General features: G+C 38.7%; 1 protein-coding gene across 10 annotated transcripts in view; it reads right to left on the bottom strand.

Moving 5' to 3' along the window:
• Window positions 1–25,407, bottom strand: part of MITF (melanocyte inducing transcription factor) — a 211,339-nt gene that overhangs the window by 118,019 nt on the left and 67,913 nt on the right. Inside the window, exon 1 of one of the 10 annotated variants that reach the window (XM_063114146.1) lies at window positions 7,401–7,485. The exons of the other annotated variants lie outside the window; for them this stretch is intronic. The gene's annotated coding sequence lies outside the window, so the exon portion shown is untranslated. Of the gene's footprint in view, window positions 1–7,400; window positions 7,486–25,407 lie in introns of those variants that run through there. 10 annotated transcript variants of the gene reach the window in all.

The following is a 25,407-nucleotide window of genomic DNA, read 5'->3' as shown; positions in this document are numbered from 1 at the left end:
TTGTAAAGGGCATGTTTAAGAAGGGGAGAAGTGAACCCCATAACTTTTCTACCAAAGCACGTTTCTACCAAGACAGAGGATAGAGGACCAGCCTCCCAAGGAGGACTAGAAGCAAAGTCTAGGGGCATGGTCTGAATTCATCCTTAGCAAGGGAGATATCTCTTTACAGACTCATATTTTATCTCACATTCTACTCCACAATATGTGCTTGCTTAAATCAGCAAGAAAAAGTTCCTAAATTACTGACCAGTTGAATTACAGATACTTTTACACCCCTACCCCAATTATTCACGAAAGGCGACATTAACCTCCAACTTCACGCATCCCTTGGCACAGGGCTTCAGACTCACAGGGTGCACATATTTCTATGTGAGATCCACAGCACTAAGGACATAGTGCTTTTATTTGTAAAGGTCCTAATGTGACTGTTTCCATTTTTTAAAAAAAACAAGTGAAATTACCTTCCCCTTTTTTATGTATCCGTGTTTCTTGAAGTATGCCTGCATTGAGAGCAGATCAATGATCTCTTTTGTGAGTACTGAACATTAATGAGTGGGAATCTTGAGGTGGGTTCCCTTCCAGATCCCACATAGATGTCACTGTCACATGGAAAAATTATCGACCACTGATATGCCCCGGCCCCTCACGGCGGCCTCCTTGAACTTATCGAAGAAAAAGCAAGGGCAGCCCATGTCTGGCAAGGATGCAATTGGATTCTTCCATTTAGAGAGCTACTCAGAATGCTATTATTCATTAGAGTGTCCTAAAAAGATACAAGAAGATAAAGTCCTCGACTGTGCTAGACACCGGAAGAAAAAAAGCAGCCACAAAGTAAAAACTGCTTTTTAAAAGTGGTTACGGTTTTAAAAAAAAAAAACATGATTTAATTCCTCGTACTATAGCTAATGAAAAGTAGCATTTAACATCCAGTGGGAAAAGCAGTGTTTTTATAATTTCATCAGCCATTACTACAAAGCTCATTTGTAAGAGCTTGGCAAATCCTCACTGTTTCTGACCTCAAGAACCAACGTTTTCTGGAGTCAGAATTCAGGGACTTATTCTAACATTGAATGTTCTCCCAAGTCCCTTCAAAAGAAAAAAAAAACATGAATTTCACATTGACTGATGCATGACATTGTTTCAGTGCAAAAAAAAAAAAAAAAAAAAATAGTAGTGCAGGTTGAAACCATTATTACATGTCATAAAGCATCAGTAATGGCCACTCAGCAAAATCTAAACCAATTTTTAAGGTCATAAACAAGCACATAAAGTGTGCTACACTAATTTATTAGAAACCTCCTCTTTCAAAGAAAGGGTCATGAAGGGCTATGGCTCAATGACACTGCTCTCTGCACGCCAGCCACAGAACTTGCACATGACCTTTGCGATTCCCCTTGTGAGGCCTCTCAGCACTTGGGCACTTAACTTTAAAAACTAGGGGGAGGTGACGCAAAGCTATAAAACTCAGCAGCAGGAACACCAGAATATGCTGGAATATGATAAATGTCTTTCTCACAGAAGAAACGCAGGTACTATTGATTTACAGAATCCAGTGCAAAAGGCAACTAGTTGGACCTCCTTTACCGCTTATATTTTAAACTCAGAAAAGTAAAATCAGACTTACCCTGGGAAGCCATCCTATAGGCTGACTCAGAAAAGTAGCCTGTCGAGAAGCCAAAAAACAGCTACAAATCAATGCTCTAAAAATTCACTGAGCTTAATCCTCCCATCCATCTACTAACCCTGCTACTACGTATGCATCTGGCTTTTGTTAAAGAACTTCTGCAAATGTACAGTGGATGAGTAATTGTTCAGACTTAGTAAAACATGCCAAACCCATCACTAATAACAGCGGTTTCATTTACTCATCACATTTTTGTGTGCTTTTTTTTTTTTTTTTTTTTGGGCAAAATTAGTGTTTTTGCTGATGCAAATTCCCTGCCTCTAGAGCATACACACACATTGTCCAAAAGGCAGTAGGCTGCCTGTTGTTTGCCTAACTTTTTCTGGGTCCTTGTCAGCAGTCAGTAATGGTGAACTAATATGTAAACACACAGCCTACTTGACAAACCATCTGTCCAAATTAATATTACAACTAATTACAACTATTTTCCTAAATCCAATAAAAATTCCACTCAGTTCTACTCTATCCTCTCTTTCATCAAAAAAGACAATTGATTTACTATGATAATTATTATAAATACTGAAGAAGATGAGGGACAAATTCATTTCCCACTATCTCCCTATCCAATCCTTTCTCTTAGAGGTAATCACTACTGAGAGTTTTGAATGAATCCTTCCAAAACTTTTGATGTACATATTATGCAAGTATGTGTACACACATGAACATACACACATTTCAAAAAAACCCTTGAGGACTGATGAGTCATGAACATCAGAATTTTCCAGATTTTAAAAAGATGACAGAGGTCATACACAATACAATATCCCCAGTGAGATCAGGGCAATAGCTCATAATCGAGTGCATTAATATTTCTGCCAGGAAACATATAAATATTCAATTAAATGAGATAATAAAAGACTATAAATAGCCTCATGATATTTCAGGTGAGGTAATTTTGCCAAATAAAGGTATTTAAAAAAAAGAAAATACTTCAATATTCAAAGTCTTTTGGATTTGAGAACTGTAGATAAGAGATTTCAGACACATGGTTTTTCTCCCAGTTACATATCAACTTTTGAAGGCTTTATTTTTATTACAAATGTTCACAATAGGAAATTTGGAAAATATAAATGAATAAAATTAAAGTCACCTGTAAAACCCCACTGCACAGAGAATTGAGCTTTTATTCACTCACGTATGAAAACATAGGCTCAGTACTATGCAGGCACATTAAAAAATCAAAGCAAATACGATTCCTGTTTTCAAACAAGGCAGAAAATAATACCTGTTTTAAAAAATTAGAAATCACTATGCTACCAAAGTTCAAAGGAGGGGTTGGGTGAACAGTATTATTTTTTTGGCTCCCAGCACCTTTTAAGACACTTCCTGTGTCTAGAGAATTCTCCTCCTTATGAGTTTAGAGGGAGATAGTGATAGCTTCAACTTTAGAAGCCAAATGAAGTTTCCCATACTCCCTTGCAGCTAGGATGAAGACATGCACCTGCAGTTCTGCCAATGAGATATATCTGGGCCAGACTGTGTGGAACTGTGCACCAGCAAGGAAAGACACAGCTGCATCTGGAAGGCCTTAAGGCCAGGGGCTTGGCTGTGTGGTCTAGGGCACCGCGCTGGTGGTACAATGGTGAAAGCTGCAGGATCTGTGCCCAGCTGTGGCAACATCAATATCTCCACTAGACCAGTTCTACAGTGTGCTGGGAACATGGCTGCTGGCTTCTCAGTCTCTGGTCTGGTTCTCTGGCCTTCCAGAGATCCCAAGCTCCTGAAAGTCCTTGAATAAACTCTCTTTCTGCCTAACCTAGGGAGAGTTCAGTTTTTGGTTGATCCAACTAAGACATCTGACTGCTACAAGGAGGAAATTTCTTTTCACAAGGCAAGTCAGCATGATGTAGTGAAAAGAATAGAAAGGTAACTGAAAGCCAAAGAAAGCAGCTTTCACAATTTGTCTCTTATCCCCACCCTGTAATGACTGGCTCTGGGCCCATGGACAAGCTCTTTCAATTATTTGAACATCATATCTGTAAAATAATAATATCCACCTTGTAAAATTGTTCATAAGAAAGAAATGAGCTCTTTCATGTATTCACTCTCTCATTCATTCAAATATTAATTAAGCACCTATGATGTGCTACACACTCTGCTAAATACCAGGTAATGAAGTTGCCAGATTTAGCAAATAAAACTACTCAACATCCAGTTAGATTTGGGTTTCAGAAAAACTACAAACAATCTTTCAGTGTAAGCATGTCCCATATTTGGGATATACTTAATGTGCCATATTTGGGATACACTTATACTAAAATATCATTTGTTTTCATCTATAGTTCAAAGTTCTCTAGGTATCCAGATTTCATCTGGCAACACTAGTGGGTGCACAGTTGGGCATAAAAGGGGCATGGTTGTTGCTGTCATGGACCTTCAGTCTAGTACTGGCAGCTAGGGGAAGGTAGGTGACAGGCAATGAGTAGATATACAACTACACACACAGTGTAAATAGGGAAAAGAGCAATGAAGGCGATGAACTGGGCAATAAGATGAAAATGAAGAGGAAGGCCTATTTAAAGACAGGGTAGTTAAGGGAAGGCCTGTCTAGGAAGTTAACCATGAAGGAAAGATCATGTTAAAGGAAATAAAACACATCATATAAATGTGCATCTTGCCCAAGGACTGCCACACAGTAGATGCTCAATAAACGTTTGTTTCATTCCTTGGCAGGGCCAGAACTTACAAGGCCCTGAGAAAGAGTGTGTCCTTCATTTTGTATCCTGATAAAGATGCCTCTCATGCCTTACCCTAGCCCTGCCCTGTCTCCTGAGATTGAGGACAATGATAAGCAGGGTATAAATTGACCACCAGTGGCTTCCTCCTTCCGAAGGTCCAGCAGCCCCCATCTATATACAATCTCACAAGACCCCGAGCCAGAACTGCCCAGCCCAGCCTCCAGAATTCCCAACCCAAAGAAAGCATGAGGGACAAAATGATAGGTACTGTATTCCCTTACCGAGATCTAGCATAACTTGTATGCAGCAATAGTAACAAACTGTTGGCAAGAACAGGGAGCAACCAGAACTCTCCACTACTGCTGATGGAAGTGGAAATAGGGATACAGGCTTTGGAAGACTGGCTACATCTAGGGAAGCTGAGCATCTGTGCACCCTGTGTGTCACCCAGCTTCCACTTGCACGGTTCCACTGCTGGTTCTGGTCTGGCAGATTCCCCCAACATACCCTACCTCCCTCTTTTCTCCGCTGGCTTTGTGACACCCCATCTACCAATTAAGCACCCAGCCCCCCATTAATCCTTTTAAAGCTTACCTTTCACCATGTCATTTTGATGTTCCAATAGCCCTCCATGTATATACTTAATAAACATTTGCTGATGGATTAATGGCAAGATTCAAATCTGGGTTGCTTTACTAACCTGGCAATGAGAGGCTAAAAGAAAGCAAGCAAACAACCCAGGCATTCAGAAATTTACAAGGCAGCTCCTTGAAATGCCCTCCACAAAAATGAAACCTTTGCCAGAAATCAGGATTGTTGTGAAATGCATATGTGGAAATACATCTCAAGAACCCAGATAAACCACCTATTGCTACCTATTCAAACAGAAAGTTACAAAAAAGACTGAGTGTTAGGATGATGGTGACAACCAACATCACAGCAAACAGCAAAGAATGGATCTTAAATGTGCAGGATCTTCCTTTGCACAGCAAAGGGAGAAAACAGTTTATTCCCACTGTGGAAAAGGAAAGAAAAAGGGAGATAAAGAAGAAAGGAAAGCCAACACTTAATCTTCTCTAGGATTTTCTGATAATGCCACGCTCTCTTAGGATTGTGTGGAACCATATCACTAGTGATTGTAATAATGGGGGTGGGGGAGAACATAATAATAATTGTTAACAGCTGCCATCTACCACATGCTGGACATTCTGCTAAGCCATAGGACACTTACGTCTTCATTAACATTACTGCAACCAATATTTATGCTGGACACTGTGCTAACCACGTTAAGTGCATCATCTCATTTCACCCTCCCAGCAACTCTGCAAGGTTGTATACCATTATTCCCATTTTACAGATGAGGAAAGGGGGGCAGAGAAGTCACGTAACTTGCCTAAGGTCATATCCACAAACCTGTGAGTGTCTAGGGTAAAGTAAGACTAAACAGACATAAAAAAATCAAGAAGAAAAAAATGAAAATGCCTCATGAGAATACATGCAACCTAGAAAGAAAAATAAAGAGATAAATTAAAACCCAATTTATAGCAACATAACACATGGGATCCGTGAAACCATAACCAATGGAATGGAATACACATGGAGCAACATGAGGCATCTCAGTTCCACTGGCCAAATCTCAGCTCCATTACGTACATTCTCAAAAGGAGAGTCAGATCTCACATCCATTCATTCATTCATTCACTGAATAAATATTTACTGAGCTCCCATTATGTGTAGACACTGTTCAAGGTGCCAGGGATACAGCAGTGAACAAAGAGAAAAAAAAGCCCCACTTTTATGCAGGATCAGGATGGGAGGGGAATATGAAAAGAAAACTCGATAAATAATGAAACTACATAAAATGTGAAAGGTAGCAAGTGCTAGGGGCAAAAATGAAGCAGAACAAGGAACGTGAAAAGGGCCCAGACAGGGGCAGGAGAGAAAAGCAATCTTAAATACGGTCATCAGGGTAGGCCGAGGGTGACATTGGAACAAAGGCTTAAAGAAGGTGAAGACATGAGCTCTGGGGATGGCTGGAGGTCCCGCATTCCAGGCAGAGAACATCCAGTGGGATTGGCTGAGGCACGGTGGAGCAGCAGTCAGGCCAGCCCAGCACAGCAGGGAAGCACAAGGTAGAAGACAGGAGACAAAACCAGACGGAGGAATAAGGACCAAATTGCAGAAGGCTCTTTAGGCCACTGTACACAAATTGAGTCTTTGTCTGTGGGGTTCATGAACCACTTTTAGAATCAGATGAGAGCCAGGGACCCTCACTCCAGAAAAGTGCACATGTGTAAACACTGCTCCAATTTCAGAGGGTTAACTCTTCCCTGACATGCCATCCTAGACTCGCAGGATTGGAACATCGTGCTGCAGAAGATCACAGTCCCTCCAGCTGAACCAAAGAAACACACTGGATCTCTCTATTTGATGGCGTCCCAAAGGAGGATAGGGGTTCGGAGCACTGAATGCCAAGGTTCTTCCAGTGTCTGAGGATCCTCCCATTCCATGGTCATCCCCAAACTGGGGAGGCCATCCTCAAGCATCACTGACTCTAAGAAAGGCCAACTACATTTGTCACCTGGAACTTACTTTGTCAGCCACTGTATCTAGGCACAAAACCACATCAGTACTGATCTTTAACATCCACAGAGTTGAGGAACGCATGCATTAGTAGTCCAAGTGGAACTGATGACAGCTGGAGCCAACCTACCACCCTGCAGTTCAGGTGTATGTGTGCATTTATGTGTGTATACATACTTATTTAAATATTTGAATTCATTCGTACTAGCTAAAAGATTACTTGTTTTGTTACTGCCAAATTTCCAGTGTTTAGAACAGTATCTGGCACAAAGTACATGCTCAGTAAATAGCAGCTGAATGAATGACTAAATCCAAAGAATTACTCCTTTGCAAATCAGTCAGGGAAATAAGTGGATCAAAACATCACAACTAAATAGAATAGTTACACTAGAAAGGTTAGCAAGCATGGCTTAACTAGGAATTAACAATGCTAGATGCAACACAAACCATAGTACCTGATGTCCTCAATCAAGCCTGTGGAATATTAGAAATTATACCACATTTCTGTCACAGTGATCAGGTTTCTCACCAACGCTTCTCAAATCATCTGCAGTACCAGTTTGTTTTTTAAACTTCACATCCATCACAGACCAATACTTCTGTAAAGTATAATGAAAGTGAATTCTTAGATAAATGAAAAGAAAAACAAAACAAACACACAAATATGGAAGCCCAAATTTGTAGTATTAGATTCAACAGAACTGAAAGTACTCTTTCTGATTGCTATAAGAGTTTCTGAACACTTTCAATTTCTGATCTCATCTCCTTGCAGACCAGTAACACACAGTTCATGAACCAGTCCAGTATGTGGGTCACACTCTGAATACTATGACTTTTAGATATCACATACATACACACACACACACACACAGAAGAGATTCAGATGGCAATGTTTTTCCTCTCTAGCTGATAATGAGAAAAATGAAGCTATGCTTCCTATTAAGTTTCTGTCAGACACTTATGTAAATCATCAGGGAATAAAATTAGCAAGTCCATGATGCATGTAATGTCAGACTCCAAGAATATTTAGTACATGATTATGCCTCACTCCAAATCACCTCAAGTTTTACACAGAAATTAGGGCCAGATTGTTCATTTTATAGCAGATTATACATTTCGTATAATAATTATAATCATATTCATTTTATATATCTACATCTATGCTGATTTTATATTAATCTATTTATAGTCAATAATCTTTATATTTTATCTTTTATATTTACATATATACAGCTTTATAGAAACATATCTATTGTATAAACTAGTATGGTAAAATTTAAAAAGCAACTAAAATGATACATATTTAGGCCACAAGAGTTTTCCTTCATCTATTCTAGGTTAGTGAACATTATCTACTTGAAAATTTCCTATATAATCAAAATAAAATTTGATTAAATATAACCTATAAACAAAACTGACCTATGAAACTTATAAGATAAAAACAGGTTGTCCTTTTATATCATTATAAAATAGCTCCAGATTAATGAAGGATGTTAGCTAATCTTCTTAAATAATTCCTCATCTTAAAATACAACCTTTGAAACTATGTACAAATAATCCTGAAATCTCTAGTCAAAGCTCCTTAAGTCGGGTGAGTTAATGATTTTCCTCAAAGTTCATCCAAACATGCATTCCAGAGGGGAGCATGCTTAGGGATGAACACGGTGTCGATATTGACTGTCTGAATTATTAGCTGGCACCCACGCCAGTAACCGTAGCTCTGGGCTAACTGTACATAAAAGTGAAGACATTCTTGATTGTACTTATAATATGAATTTTCTAGAGGCAAGACTCAAGACTGTCACCTTGAAGCTCCCCAGAGTTTCCATCAGATCACCTGGCAGAAGGAGTTAATATTTATCGAACTGCAAAATGCTACTGTCGATTCCTCATTTATCACAAGCTGTCAAGGTCAGATGCTCAGGCATCATTTTGTGAGAAACAGGAAGTCATCAGGGTACCTGGACCACTGATATGTAGGCCTGATCTTCTGTAATCTTGTGTATTGCCCATTTGCTGGTTTGGTACCAAAATGATGTGAAGGTCAAAAAAAAGAATGAAACTGCTTAATAAAACTGACCAGGGAAAACCCATTGGGAATTGTATCCCAAGAACACACCCACTGACTCAATGGATGTATTTAAAACATGATTGATCTCTGTGCCAAGTCCCTTCCCACTGATTGTTCCCTCTGAGAGATGCATAGTTCCCTCCCCACTGGTATCAGGCTCATCCTCTTACATGTTGTGGTCAAACAAATGTGAGTGCAAGTGACATGTTCCACTCCCCAGCAGAGGTTCTAAGAGCCACTCAATGGATCCACCTTTTCCCTTTTCTTTCTATTCAAGACAAATATGTCCCAAACAGATGCTGCTGTTAGGTCTTAGTTTCAGAAGGAAGGAGACAGAGAGCAGAGCCACCATCAATCTGCGATGTCTGTAAGCCACTAAAACTTTGAAGTCCTTTGTTAACGCAGCAAAACCTAGCCTGAGCTGACTGATACAATGACTTTACATCATCAAGTATCCATGTTTTTAGGAGGAAAGCCTGCATAACAGTGTTTGCTGAAGACTTGACAGTAAAGCTGGATTTTCTTAAGCTCTCATTATAGGAATCAACTGGCAGTAGTGGTTCTAGAGAAAGACCATCCTGTCCACCTCAAGTGGGATGGATTTCACTGGTGAGAGGCTGAAGAGCAGTGACGTTAGCATTCAGAGGCTGGCATGAGATGAGGAGGATGTGTGCTAAGACAACAACCAAAAATGAGAAGAAAACTCAGCAATGAATGAAGTCTGGTAAAAACTCTTTTATTCAATAGGAGTAGGTCCCTTATACCTGGAATATAACTGTGGCAGGGAGGATGGGAGAGGCAAGATAAAGAAGATTAAAACATCATTCCATAGGCAAAGCACGTACAAGCTCTGAGAAAATGAAACATGCTGTGCATAAGCAACCAGATACAAGTAGTAAGCTATGCTGACACTTAGCACAATTTAAAAATTTTAATTTAAAAAGTAATAGCAACTTCCATTCTTTGAGTACCGTCATGCATCCACATCGCTCAACAACAGGGATACATTCTGAGAAATTCATCGCTGGCAATTTTGTCATTGTGCAAACATCATGGAGTGTACTTACATAAACCTAGATAATACAGCCTACACACCTAGGCTATATGGTATAGCCTATCACTCCTACGTGAGTAATGCACTGTGCTATGACATTACAATGGTGATAGGAATTTTTCAGCTCCATTACTATATAACCTTATGGGACCGCCATTGTATATGCAGTCCATCATTGACTAAAATCTCATTATGTAGTGAATGAGTGTATTTATTATGTGTCAAGCACTATGCAGAACATCCATCATTTCATTCAATTTTTTTCCAAAACCCTGAAAGACTGGTATCAGTATTCCCATGACAAATAAGGAGACATCCTCAAGAACATAAAGAACTAGACCAAAATGGCACAGTTAACGTGCTAACTCCAAGCTTGTGCCTTTAACCTCACATTTTGCTGTCTTCCAAAGTCCAAAAATTTAAAAAATAATCATGAGAAATGTTTACAATCTCAGTATTTGTAAATGTCCCAAACTAGAAAAGCCCCCACATGCCCATCCACAGTAGGATGGGTAAATAAGTACCAATAGTGTCATTCAATGAAATACCACACAGCAATGAAAATGAATGAACTGTAACTACCCACAGCAATATGGATGAATCTCTCAAACATAATCATGATAAAAAGATGCCAGGGCCAAACAAGTACCTACCATATGACAGAGTGGCTGACTCCATTCCTGTAAAGTACAAAACTGGCAGAATTAATCTATGTGTTAGGAGTCAGAATGGTGGTTACCCTTTGACTGGTGGGAGGGATAGTGACCATGGGCATAGGAAGAAGCCTCTAGGGTGCAAGAAACATTCGGTTAATTGATCTGAGTGCTGGTTAACAGGAGTACGGTTTGCAAAAAATTTATCACACTATACACTTATGATACATGCATTGTTCTCTGCACATATTACATGTCAATAAAATATCTTCAAAATTTAAAAATGCTGCACCTATTCAAGGCATTTTCCAATGTATCATTTTAATGTATTTAGATTCAAATACATTCTTTAATAAAGCACATACTATGTTTTGCCAACTTTGGTAAATCTTAAGTATGAATGTAAGAAAATAAATCATTAGAGATTAAAAGGTAAATAGATGGGAGTCTGTGAAGAACAAACAACTAGGAACCAGAAGACCTTATTTGCAGTATTTTTATGTTCTCTAACTAGGTGCATACTCTTGAGAGCAAGGCATTTAACCTCACCTGTGGTCAGTTTCTCCATCTCAAAGATGAAGGGATCAGAGCAGATAATCCTCAGGTCACCTCATTCTGGTCTTTTACTTTTTTCTGGGTCTAACATTTGCCCATATCTCATTGCTACAGGATTCTCACAGAAAAGGGGAACAGGAGAAAGACTGCTTGTAGCCCTATCACAAGACACAAGGGCAGAAGGAAACAACGCTTGACATGCACATTTAATCAACTTATGATTATCAGTATAGATACTACAGCTCTGCAGACAATCCCCAGAAACCGAATTACCGCTCATCAACTGGGTCCCCTCTACAGCCTTGAAAAGATCCTGAAGCTCCCACACAAAGCAGAATGGTCAAATTGTCAGACAAAATCTTTTATGAGTTTTTTACTCTAGGATCATCAGAACCACTGTCCTCCTCCTCCACTGCAAATAACTGCAAACTTCCAGATTTTCCGAAGATTCATTTACTAGATCAGAAGAATGCATGGAAATATATAATAGCATATACATTCTTATTTCATGCTCCTTTGCACAAATCCATTAGATTCTCTTTTACCCATTTGCTCCTTGCAATGCAAGCATGGAACCTAATTCTATTGAGTGTACCCTACACGTTATTAGTCGGGGTCCAATTAGGAAAGAGGAAGCACACAGTAGTTTGTAAAGGGAAAGCTTAATATAATAAATATTAACTATAACAGCAGATTAGCTCATAAGAAGTAAAGAGAACCTGAAAGAATATAGAAATGGCACTTACAAGGAGCAGCCAGTACCTTTAGGGCTGAGTCATAGTGCTCAAGAGAGAGTCTTCCTCCCCAGGACTGAGATTAAGATCCGATGAGTTCTCTGCAGGCAGGTAAGTCACCAATGTGCTTTACCTATGGAACTTACTGGAATCCATCTTCCAGGGGGCCAGGGAAAGTTGTTCACAGCAGAGGTACCCTGCTACAAAATGGCCCAAGAAGGGATGCCATGGGAAGCTGCTGGCTACTAGGTACAACTCTGACCACCACACGCCATAGGAGCAGGGTACTGGAGAAGCCAGAGCACTAGAAGAACTTGGTTCTGGAGAAGCCACAGATACTACAGCAGTGTGACGCTGGAAGAGCCACATGCACTGAAGGAAACAAGCACTGGAGCTGTCTCCCACGCTGCAGGAGCCAAGCCCTGGAGAGGCCATGAATGTGCAGAAACCAGGTGAGCATGCACGCCAGATCCAGGAAAGAAAACACCTTCTTCCTATGACGCCTCTCCAGCGCCCTCTCCTGACAAATCTTAACTTCACACCATTTCAAGAGTTCAGATCCATTTTCACAGAGCAAGTAATAAAGGGTGAATTTGGACCTGAGAGGCAACTGATAACCATCACAGACCTGACAGCAAGCAATTGCAATAAGTTCTAAGAATGCAATACCCTGCATGCATCCCACAGATACCAACATGTTCCTGTGAGTGCAGATGACAAAAGTGATTTAGAGGGAAGAAAATTCCCTTAGTGAGATGCAAACAAATCTGGTAGCAGCAAGAAATAACAACTACTTCTGAGTCAAGTGCAGGGCTCTTGTTTCCTGGGATCCGTCCAAATTATCTTCTTTTTACTGCATTCTAAGTTCACATCAAATCACTTTTTAGATGGCCCTTAGTCTGGCATAGCTATTGATAATACCAGTCTTCTGACAAATGCTGACCGATTTTGAATATCAAATCTCTCACTGAGCCATAAATAATGTTGCTCATATTTTGACCTTTGCTTAGCCATTTACATGAATGTGGTAACTGTTTCGTAATAGATAACTTCAGGGCTGAGTATGTTCAGAATGTGTCAGTCGTGGCCTTTTGTCCAAGCTCTGGTCATTCTACCAACCAAAACAAAGACTAGAGGGCATATTTTGAACCACAAAAGAAATCATAGTCAACTACTTAGGATGCTTAGGAGAGCAGGATTAATGACCTGGTGTTCTAAACAAGAAAGATCTAAAACAAAGGAAACAAGCAAACATTTGTCTATAACTCATTTGATGAGATCACAAAATGCTAACTTTTAGAGAAATCAGACCTAGGGAAAGACCCTGATGCTAAAGAAATAAAATAACCATAATCCATATTTACAGAAGAAAGGGAAAAAAAGCATATAAAAGACTGTTACAGGCTAAATGTTTTTGTCCTCCCAAAACTCATATGTTGAAACCCTAACCCCAATGTGATGGTCTTTCATGGTGGGGCCTTTGAGAGGTAATTAGGTTTACATGAGGTCATGAGGTTGGGACCTTCAAGATGGGATTAGTGCCCTTATAAGAAGAGGAAGACAGAGATTTGCTCTGACCAAGGAATGGCCATGTGAGGACATAGCCAAAAGGCAGTCAATTGCAAAAAAGGAAGCAAGCCCTCACCAGGAATCAAATCTGCTGGCACCTTGATCTTGAACTTCTCAGCCTTCAGCACTGTAAGAAATAAATGTCTGTTGTTGAAGCCACCCAGTCTATGGTATTTTGTTATAGCAGACTGAGATTAAGATAAAGCCTAGGGTTCAAAACCCAACTGTATGAATTTCAGCTGGGGCAAAGAGATTTGGGGAAAGAAAACAGAAAATGAGGAAATGACTGGGAAAAGCAAGCAAGTATTGTGTGTTTGCATGTGGGTGGGTGAATCTGAGCTCTGGGAAATATCTTAGTCACCATTCCACAGAACAGTCCTAGGACAGAAGAGCAGAGCGTGAGACATGCAGAACCCTCTCTGTTACGCTCTACCTCCTACTCAGCTGCTCTGTCTTAATGTTTCTTGTTTCTGTTTGGTCTGGTTAGGTTTGGTCTTTTCTATCTCCACAAAAAAGCAAGTTCAATGAAGGTAGAGATGTTTTTAGCTTTATTCCCCCAGTATCTATGGCAGTGCCAGGAATGAACCAAATATTCAAGAGATATTTGCTGGGTGAATTAACAAAATCCAAGAAAGCAACTTTTTATTTGATTGTATATGTAACAGCAAGTGCTGCACATCGAGCACATTCTAAACCAGGAGCCAGCAAGCTTTTTAGGTAAAAGGCCAGAAAATAAATATTTTAGGCTTGGTGGGTCACATATGGTCTCTATTGCAGGTTTGCTGTTTGTTTCTTTTTTCAATTTTAAATGTTTTGGGAAAAAATATTAAATGTAAAAACCATTTTCAGGTCTAGTGCCATGCACGAACAGGTGGCAGGCCAGATGCAGGCTACAGTTTGCTGACCCCTACTGTAAACTATCACATATAAACTCAGAATATAATAACAAACTGTTTTCGAGAGAGAGAAAGAAGGAGAGAGAGAGAGAAGTATAATACCAAGAAAATCCACTTTGCACCAAGGACAAGGGTTCCGATCCCCTTACTGGCTAGCTGCCAAAAAAATAGAAAATAGAAAATCCAGCTTGTACTTCTGCTTCCATGGGTAAAACATTCCTTTCCTATTCTAAAAGGAGAATTCAGGATCCTAATATTAGCCTTGATGACTATCCACTTATAGTTTTTGGTTTGGGTGTTTTTTTTCTTTATCTAGATCTAATTTGATCCTACTAAAGGAAAAAAATAAATTCAAGGGCCTGGAACAACAAAATACAAGGTGAGCAAGTGGCAAGACTGCAAAAGAGAAGCTGCCCTGGATTGAAGCTCATGGTTTCTGCCATAAGCTCATTGTTTCCCATACATCCTACCAATTAGATTTTAAGTTTCAGCAACCTCATTAGTTTTTCAGACTTTATGACTCAAGCTTAGGGGGTAGGGGGAGGGGGTAAGGGTGGGGGTGTGGGAGCAACCCACAAAACAAAGACTTCAATGTCTTCAGAAGCTGAGAAAATTCCAGCATTGTCAGGGCAGACACTATTTATAACCGTGTAATGTGTATGCTCCCGCATGCATTTTCTACGCAGAGCACCCGACTTCCTGGCTTTGGCCATGGAGAAAAAGTGAAGCAGCTGAAAGTCTGACAATTACAGGGGGAAAACATGAATTCCTTGCTATTATTTTATAACATCCAGCATCATGTGACAAACAGAATTAAAAGCTTCCTGTTTTTGACTCACCTTTGACAAGAGAGTGCCTGATGCTATGAGTTTTGAGGTCAAAGTACTGGAAAATGTTGGTTTGGAAAATATCCTACAACTAGGCTGAAAGAAAAAAAAGTTGTGGAAAACCCCATTTAACTTTTTTTCCAGAATACACACACACACACACACACACACACACACACACAAAAGTAAATGCCAAGCAATTTTATCGAATGTGTGTATATGTGGCCTATAATTACATACAGTCTGTTTCTATGTTCATGCTTTCTATATTCACTCTTTTCTCTTATTGCACAAGAGCTAGGTTCTACATACAGGAAAGTATCTTGACAGGATGCTGCCCAAAGTGCAGGATGCTGGGCAGCCCAGCACCGCAGCAAAACCTCCACAATGACTGATTACGACGGACTCTGCAAGCCTTGCACATTACCTCCTTTCCATTCATGGATCCCAACTAAATTAATTTTCTCCTGTGCCAATTCTATCACATCCCTGGGGTTTACAAAGAAGCTTTACCAGGCCATTAGAGCCCAAAAGGGACAGAACATTTTCGTCCTCACAGAAACTTAAAATAGAGCTTAAAAATAAGACAATGAGAATGAATTTTTAGTTCTGCAAAGCTCTTCGTTTCTAGAAATTTCTGTTACAACTGAAAAAAAATCCTACTCTTGTTTTTATTGCTACATTTAAACTGCAAGTTAGTAAAAAACAAGTCTAACCTACAAATTCCAAGGTTTTAATTCTATATGACCTGATGTTTTTCAGAATAAACAGTCACATCAAAGTGTAATTTGGACCAAGTTGCATGTACATCCCTGGTAAAGATTCTCTCTAAAGTAGCAATGTCCAATAGAAATATAAAATGAGTCACATATGTATACTTAATTTTTTTTTTTTTTTTTTTTTTTTAAAAGATGACCGGTAAGGGGATCTCAACCCTTGGCTTGGTGTTGTTAGCACCACGCTCAACCAGTGAGCAAACCGGCCATCCCTATATAGGATCCGAACCCGTGGCCTTGGTGTTATCAGCACCGCACTCGACCGAGTGAGCCACGGGCCGGCCTTGTATACTTAAATTTTCTAGTAGCCACATTAAAAAAGAAAAAGAAACAGGTGAAATCAATTTTATCACCTTATTTAACTCAAAGTATTATTTCAATATTAATCCACTTTAAAATTATTAACACGATATTTTACTTTCTTTTTTCATACAAAATCTACAAAATCTGGTGTGCATTTTATGCTTACAGCACATCTCAATTTGGGCTAGCCACATTTCAAGTGTTCAATAGCCACCTGTGGCTAGCCAGTGCTGCCATATTGGACAACACAGCTTAAATGACTTCTCTAACATTTCTTTGAGTTCACTCTTCCAACCCAGAAAGTTCTAGTTGCAATGACATGACTATCATCATCAGAAGAAGATATTCTGAGAAGTGTTTCAACGTCTTGGGCAAGTTCACACTCAGGCTTTGCTCTCTGGCTTAGCCTCGCTTCAGGCCATCTGTTATACTGGAACAATGCCCGCTCGAAAAAAGTTACCAGCTTTTAGAACCAGACATGCAGCCACAGCAAGAAGATTCTCCTAGCTTAAGCAGTTCCAAATTCTGAACTCCTGAACTTCACTTTTCCCAGGTGCTGCATCTGGACATTTAGCAGTGCTTAAATTAGTACCATTTTTGAGATACCATCTTTGGAAAGAGGTGGAAAAAGCAAAGCCAAACCTTTTTTTTAGGATGATTTCTTTAAGGGAGAAGGTTACAGAAAACATAAGGTAACACTGGAGGAGACACTGCACCCTTTAGATGACAGAATGTGAACCATTCATTCCTATCCTACCCTCAATTCAACAACTTTAGTTGCTTTTACTAAACCATTATAATATTCTGATACACATATGATATCAGAACACTATACATATATATACTACTCAATTTTTTCTTCTTGGAGGTGATTCTCATTAAAATGTTAACCTACTAATCAGGTTAGTAGGACTGAGGAACAGTGGGGCAGATGATTAACGCTTTTCACTTTAAACATTTCAGCCCTCTTTGATATTTTCCACATGCATGCACTACTTATAGTAAAATTTTTCAATTAATTTATTTAAAGAAGAAAAGCAACCTATTAATTCTGACAGAATCTAACATTGTTTCCCTTATGAGTCAATGCTTTACCTCTCTGATTTTAAAATATACCCCAAATCCTCTGAATTTCTTATAACAATACTCATAAAAATATTCATAAAAGTTTTATTTAAATTTGATATCTTCCATTAAAAATTGCAAATGTCTAGTAAAACTATGTCGATCAAAAGTCCAAACTGTCCTTCATTCATGTATTCATTCAATAAATATTTATTTAGTGCCTATGTTATAAGTGCTACCTACGTGCTAGGGGAATGGAAATAAACATGGTTTCTTCCTAGCACGGCTTAAAACGTAGACTGGAAAGGTGGGTAAGTAAGCAATAATGGTAAGGAGATATGCACTAATATTGGAGAATCGGAGGAGGCACACAGTTCTGGAACTTACATGGCTCCAACGGGATGCTGAAGCCAAGAGCTGATGGATGTGTAGGAGTCAGTTCAACAAACTGAGGGGAGGGGGAGAAAGTCAGATGAAGAAAGAATCAACTCCCAGAAAGAAAGCAAGGGAATGAACAGGACCCCTAAAGTAAATACAAGAAGAAAACAAATAATAAAGTCTGGTATGGTGGGACGACAAAAAAAAAAAGAAGAGACAACAGTGGGAGGAGCAACAGGGGGGAAAGTAGGGGGCTTCATAGGTCCTCTTAAGTTGTATGGACTTTGTCTCGGTAATGAGGAGCCATCTCTGAGGTTTTAGATTTGCACGGCTCAAAGGGGAGCAGATTGGACTTAGAGCATAGATTGGGCCCACGAAAAAGTTCCTGCATTTCGATTTCCAAAAATTCAAACTTAGGTAGACCACCAGAGAAATTTTATCCTCGCAATAACTACTGCAAATATACATACAGGAGGAGAGGTGATCTTGACTCCTAAGCATAACTTTGTCTTCTGAGGTTGTCTCAGAGTAAGACACAATACAGGATGTTATAATCACATCCCTGAAAATACCCCAAAAGGCTTAATATTGATATAACATGAACCAAGCCACTAAAGCCAAGAATTTTCATTCCATCTCCAACTTGAACATTATTGTTATTATGTTTGTTTTTAAGATAAATATCAAACACATACAACAAATACCCATATACACACGATCAAGATTTTTAAATGTTATGCAGAATATCTGATTCAATTTTTTGAGAAATAAAATATCATGGATTCAACTAAAGACCACTTTGTACTCTTGCCTCTTCTCCCTTCCATCTCTCTCTTCAGAAAAGAATTGCTTTCCTGAAGTTGATGTTTCTTTCCAAACCAAGTTTTTCATGCATACGCACAAACGCATAGGCACACACACCCCCACGCATATCCACTAAAAGTATATGGTGATGATTTACGTATTTTAAAGCTTTACCTGAGTGGGACTTATCATACACATCATTCTGCAAATTGCACATTTAATTCAATATATTTTAAAATATATACATTAGGACTATATCAAAATGCCCAAAAGAGTGAAGAAAAATGTAATAAACACACCCATGTATGCACCACACAGCTTAAGAAGTAAAACATTAAAGACACTCGTATAGTCAGGTTGACTTTTAAAGGTATTTTGAACAGTCTTCAGGGGCTTTGTATCCCCCAAAGGTTATATGAGTAGTTTCAGAACAAGCATCAACTCTTCTGGCTATTATGATTAGAAGTTATCCATGAATTTTTCTGTAACTTTTCTAACAGTTCTGCAAGTTTTGAAAAGGAAAAGTTTCTCTTCTCCTCAATCCTATCACATTTCTTTGACAACTGCCACAAGACTTGAAGCACCTTGACTTCCTAACATAAGAAAAGCATTTTTCCCCCATGTAACACCTTCTTTAAACAGTGAAAATACAGCCAAATATTACCACCACCACCATCATCATCAATGAATGAGTGGTCATCATCATCATCAATGACTGAACCTTAATACGTGTCAGGAACTATACTAAGCATTTTATTTGCACTATCACAAATAATGCTCATGAAAGCCTGTGAATTAGATATTAATAAGCCCATTTTACCATTAAAGCAGCTAGGTCAGAGAGATGTTAACTAACTGTCAAAGACCAGAAGATAGCAAGCTGAATTCGAACCCCATGTGTCTGATTCTCAAACCCCTGTTCTTAACTATTACATAAAAATTACGTTAAAAATAATTTCCACTTTCAACCATGCAGGGTAACTGGTACTAGATTATCTCTTCTGCTTTAATTAACTAGAAACTAGACAAAAAGATATGAAACAACAGTTTTTGGTCATTAAACAATGGCATTTCATGACTGTGATTCCAAAAAAAGAGACAAAAATGCGATGAGCACTACAATCACCTCAGCTTTCTGCCTAGAAATAAATACTTTCCAGATTGCGAGGCAAAGAGGGGAAACCTCGGCAGAGCACAGCAGTCTCGATGAGTTGAGAAGAAAACATTTAGAATTCGGGGAGAACAAAGTAGTTAGAATATGTTGGCCAGAGTACAAGAAAGGAAGGAGTTATGCAAAGAAAGAGACCTAGAAATCTTTTGGGGTCTCCTTGGGTCTTAAAGCTAAACAGCAATACGCATATGCAGAGAGTGAGACCTCACAAGGCCGGGCAAAGAACAACTACTAGAGAAAAAATGACTACCAGAAAAAGAACATCTGTAGCAAGGCTATACGCTGAGCGACTTTCAGAGCTCACAAAGGGCTGGGACACGTTCAAGTTCCAACCTGCCAAAGTGGACAGACATCACTAAATACAAGGAACATTCAGTAGAGACCCCTGAAAGGCCATACCTTAGGAGTAGAGCTAAACTAGGCCTACAATAAGGCTAGTCTAAATCCACTCTCAGACCATTTAAAGAAAAACCTCAAAAACTCAAGCTGACGTCCAAGAAAATGAACTGCCTACTAGGACAAAAATCAATACTTTTTTTTTTTTTTTTTTTTTTTTAATTTTATTTTGTCGATATACATTGTAGCTGATTAATGCTCCCCATCACCAAAACCTCCCTCCCTTCTCCCTCCCCCCCTCCCCCCCAACAATGTCCTTTCTGTTTGTTTGTTGTACCAACTTCAAATAATTGTGGTTGTTATATCTTCTTCCCCCCCCCCCCCGGTTTGTGTGTGTGTGTGTGTGTATGTGTGTGTGTGAATTTATATATTAATTTTTAGCTCCCTCCAATAAGTGAGAACATGTGGTATTTCTCTTTCTGTGCCTGACTTGTTTCAATTAATAGAATTCTCTCAAGGTCCATCCATGTTGTTGCAAATGGCAGTATTTCATTCGTTTTTATAGCTGAGTAGTATTCCATTGTGTAGATGTACCACATTTTCCGTATCCACTCATCTGATGATGGGCATTTGGGCTGGTTCCAACTCTTGGCTATTGTAAAGAGTGCTGCGATGAACATTGGGGAAAAGGTATACCTTCGACTTGATGATTTCCATTCCTCTGGGTATATTCCCAACAGTGGGATGGCTGGGTCGTATGGTAGATCTATTTGCAATTGTTTAAGGAACCTCCATACCATTTTCCATAGAGGCTGCACCATTCTGCAGTCCCACCAACAATGTATGAGAGTTCCTTTTTCTCCGCAGCCTCGCCAGCATTTATCGTTCATAGTCTTTTGGATTTTAGCCATCCTAACTGGGGTTAGATGGTATCTCAATGTGGTTTTGATTTGCATTTCCCGGATGCTGAGTGATGTTGAGCATTTTTTCATATGTCTGTTGGCCATTTGGATATCTTCCTTAGAGAAATGCCTACTTAGCTCTTTTGCCCATTTTTTAATTGGGTTGCTTGTTTTCTTCTTGTACAGTTGTTTGAGTTCCTTATATATTCTGGATATTAATCCTTTGTCAGATGTATATTTTGCAAATATTTTCTCCCACTCTGTTGGTTGTCTTTTAACTCTTTTAATTGTTTCTTTTGCTGTGCAGAAGCTTTTTAGTTTGATATAATCCCATTTGTTTATTTTTCCTTTGGTTGCCCATGCTTTTGGGGTCGTATTCATGAAGTCTGTGCCCAGTCCTATTTCCTGAAGTTTTTCCCCTATGTTTTCTTTAAGAAGTTTTATTGTCTCAGGGTGTATATTTAAATCCTTAATCCATTTTGAGTTGATTTTAGTATACAGTGAGAGGTATGGATCTAGTTTCATTCTCCTGCATATCGATATCCAGTTATCCCAGTACCACTTACTGAAGAGGCAGTCCCTTCCCCAGTGAATAGGCTTGGTGCCTTTGTCAAAGATCAGATGGTAGTAAGTGTGTGGGTTGATTTCTGGATTCTCTATTCTATTCCATTGGTCAGTGTGTCTGTTTTTATGCCAGTACCATACTGTTTTGGTTATTATGGCTTTGTAGTATAGCTTAAAGTCAGGTAGTGTTATGCCTCCAGCTTTATTTTTTTTGCTCAGCATTGCTTTGGCTATTCGTGGTCTTTTATTGTTCCATATAAATGTCTGAATAGTTTTTTCCATTTCTGAGAAAAATGTCTTTGGAATTTTGATGGGGATTGCATTGAATTTGTATATCGCTTTGGGTAGTATGGACATTTTCACTATGTTGATTCTTCCAATCCAAGAGCATGGAATATCTTTCCATCTTCTTGTATCCTCTCTAATTTCTCTCAGCAGTGGTTTGTAGTTCTCATTATAGAGATTTTTCACCTCCTTGGTTAACTCAATTCCTAAGTATTTTATTTTTTTGGTGGCTATTGTAAATGGGCAGGCTTTCTTGATTTCTCCTTCTGCATGTTCACTATTGGAGAAAAGAAATGCTACTGATTTTTGTGTGTTGATTTTGTATCCTGCTACTGTGCTGAAATCATTTATCAATTCCAAGAGTTTTTTTGTAGAGGTTTTAGGCTGTTCGATATATAGGATCATGTCATCTGCAAACAGGGACAGTTTGACTTCATCTTTTCCAATCTGGATGCCCTTTATTTCCTTCTCTTCTCTGATTGCTCTGGCTAGTACTTCCAACACTATGTTGAATAGGAGTGGTGAGAGTGGGCATCCTTGTCTAGTGCCTGTTCTTAAAGGAAAAGCTTTCAGCTTTTCCCCATTCAGGATGATATTGGCAGTGGGTTTGTCATATATGGCTTTAATTATGTTGAGATACTTTCCCTCTATACCTAACTTATAGAGGGTCTTTGTCATGAATGAGTGCTGAACTTTATCAAATGCTTTTTCAGCATCTATAGAGATGATCATATGGTCCTTGTGTTTGAGTTTATTAATATGGTGTATCACATTTATTGATTTGCGTATGTTGAACCAACCTTGCATCCCTGGGATGAATCCCACTTGATCGTGATGAATAATTTTTCGTATGTGTTGCTGTATTCTGTTTGCTAGTATTTTAGTGAGGATTTTTGCATCTATATTCATCAAGGATATCGGCCTGTAGTTTTCTTTTTTGGTTATATCTTTACCTGGTTTTGGTATCAGGATGATGTTTGCTTCATAGAATGAGTTTGGGAGATTTGCGTCCGTTTCAATCTTTTGGAATAGTTTGTAAAGAATCGGTGTCAATTCCTCTTTGAATGTTTGGTAAAATTCTGCTGTGAATCCATCTGGTCCTGGGCTTTTCTTTGTTGGGAGCCTTCTGATAACAGCTTCAATCTCCTTTATTGTTATTGGTCTGTTCAAATTTTCTACGTCTTCACGGTTCAGTTTTGGGAGCTTGTGTGTGTCCAGAAATTTATCCATTTCCTCCAGATTTTCAAATTTGTTGGCGTATAGTTGTTTATAGTAGTCTCGAATGATTCCTTGTATTTCAGATGAATCAGTTGTAATATCGCCTTTTTCATTTCTAATTTTTGTTATTTGAGTCTTCTCTCTTCTTTTTTTTGTTAGCCATGCTAATGGTTTGTCAATTTTATTTATCTTTTCAAAAAACCAACTTTTTGATTCGTTGATCTTTTGAATTGTTTTTTGGTTTTCAATTTCATTCAGTTCTGCTCTGATCTTAATGATTTCTTTCCGTCTGCTAACTTTAGGATTGGATTGTTCTTGTTTTTCTAGTTCTTTAAGGTGAAGTGTTAGGTTGTTCACTTGCCATCTTTCCATTCTTCTGAAGTGAGCATTTAATGCAATAAATTTTCCCCTCAATACTGCTTTTGCAGTATCCCACAGGTTTTGGTATGATGTATCATTGTTTTCATTAGTTTCAATAAACTTTTTGATTTCCTGCTTGATTTCTTCTTGGACCCATATGTCATTAAGTAGAATGCTGTTTAATTTCCATGTGTTTGTATAGTTTCCAGAGTTTTGTTTGTTGTTAATTTCTAGTTTTAATCCATTGTGGTCTGAGAAGATACATGGGATAATTCCAATTTTTTTGAATTTATTGAGACTTGATTTGTGACCTAATATGTGATCTATCCTGGAGAATGATCCATGTGCTGATGAGAAGAATGAATATTCTGAGGTTGTTGGGTGGAATGTTCTGTAGATATCTGCCAATTCCAATTGGTCTAGAGTCTTGTTTAGATCTTGTGTTTCTCTACTGATTCTTTGCCTAGATGATCTACTGATTCTTTGCCTAGATGATCTCTCAGACCATTTAAAGAAAAACCTCAAAAACTCAAGCTGACGTCCAAGAAAATGAACTGCCTACTAGGACAAAAATCAATACTTTTTAAAGAAAGACAACAAAACCCAGAAACACAACAGCAAAACTATACTGCCATCCAATAAATATTCACAATGACTACCATCCAATGAAATATTACTAGATACTTGGGTAGGGAAGGGTTAATTCAGCAGGCCTGGGTTGCTCAAACACTGCATATTCCAAAGAAAGGCCTGTCTTCAAGACTGGCCCTTATTGGCTTGTAGGAGATAACCTCTGATCACTTGGAATATTCTGCTTGATAGGAGTGTTTTTGTATGTCTTAGATCTTGGGCCACACTGTATATATGGTGAACATCTATTTTTAAATACCTGAAGCCTTAGACCAGGCTGTACCAACTTACCCTTGAAAATTTTATCCTAACAGTGTGATTTAGGGCAAATGCCTGTTTTTGCTCAGGGGGAAAGAGGAAACGAGTCTGAGTAGCTGACATGAGTCACATAGACACTATACCACCTCCAAAAAAAACCCTGAAAACCAAAGGTCTGGTGAGCTTCCCTGGTTGAAAACGCTTTACACATGTTACCATACATTGTTGCTGGGAGAATTAAGTGAATCCCCCTGTGACTTTACTGGGAGGAGACACCTGGAAGCTTGTACCTTGTTTCTATGTGCAATAATCGATCAACAACTGGCAATTTCTTTGGTATAAAAAGATACCAAAATTTCAGACTACACAAAAAATGGCAGTAAAATTGATAGGCTAAATATATAGAATAAGAAAAGACTTATTAAGTGAACAAATAAATGAGTCAATACTTAACTTGTACCTTATAAAATACACAAGGCTAAGTCATCAGACACTGTGAACTCATCACATTAGGGAGGATGACCAAAAGTCTATGGAAAATTGATTTTTTTAAGAGAAAAAACAAAGGGTTGCCCAGTCACATGGAGCCCTGACCAAAGATAACTCTTTTCCTAGTTTCCATGAGCCAACCATACCACCATTTACCTCATGGACTGAAAGTCAGATGAAGCAATGATGAACCATATTGTTGATAAGCATCTCATATCTTCCAGTGACACTTAAACACCTAGTGGCCCTCCATTAAGTTTCTGTAGTTCATAGGTCCCTAGAAAATAATGGATTAGCAATCCTCTTTCAGTGTCTACTTAAGCCTATTTTAGAGTTTTGTCTAAGATCCTTAAGATTCTTACTTTTTGTTCACAACACCAATTTTTTTTAAAAAGCCACCCTTTAAAAATTACTGATTTTCCATTGAACTTAATTCTATAATCTCTAATCAACTTGTCACTAAATTCTTTAGAAGAACAGTATTGCATGTTCTATTCATAATTCACTAAAAATGGTGAACTTTATATCTTTTAAAGAAATTTCAAATATCTGAGCATTGGGGAA

This window comes from Cynocephalus volans, chromosome 11 (genome assembly GCF_027409185.1).
Source record: "Cynocephalus volans isolate mCynVol1 chromosome 11, mCynVol1.pri, whole genome shotgun sequence".
Classification (NCBI taxonomy): Eukaryota; Metazoa; Chordata; class Mammalia; order Dermoptera; family Cynocephalidae; genus Cynocephalus; species Cynocephalus volans.
Note: the sequence above shows the minus strand (reverse complement) of the source record. Positions and strands in the feature narration are given on the sequence as shown.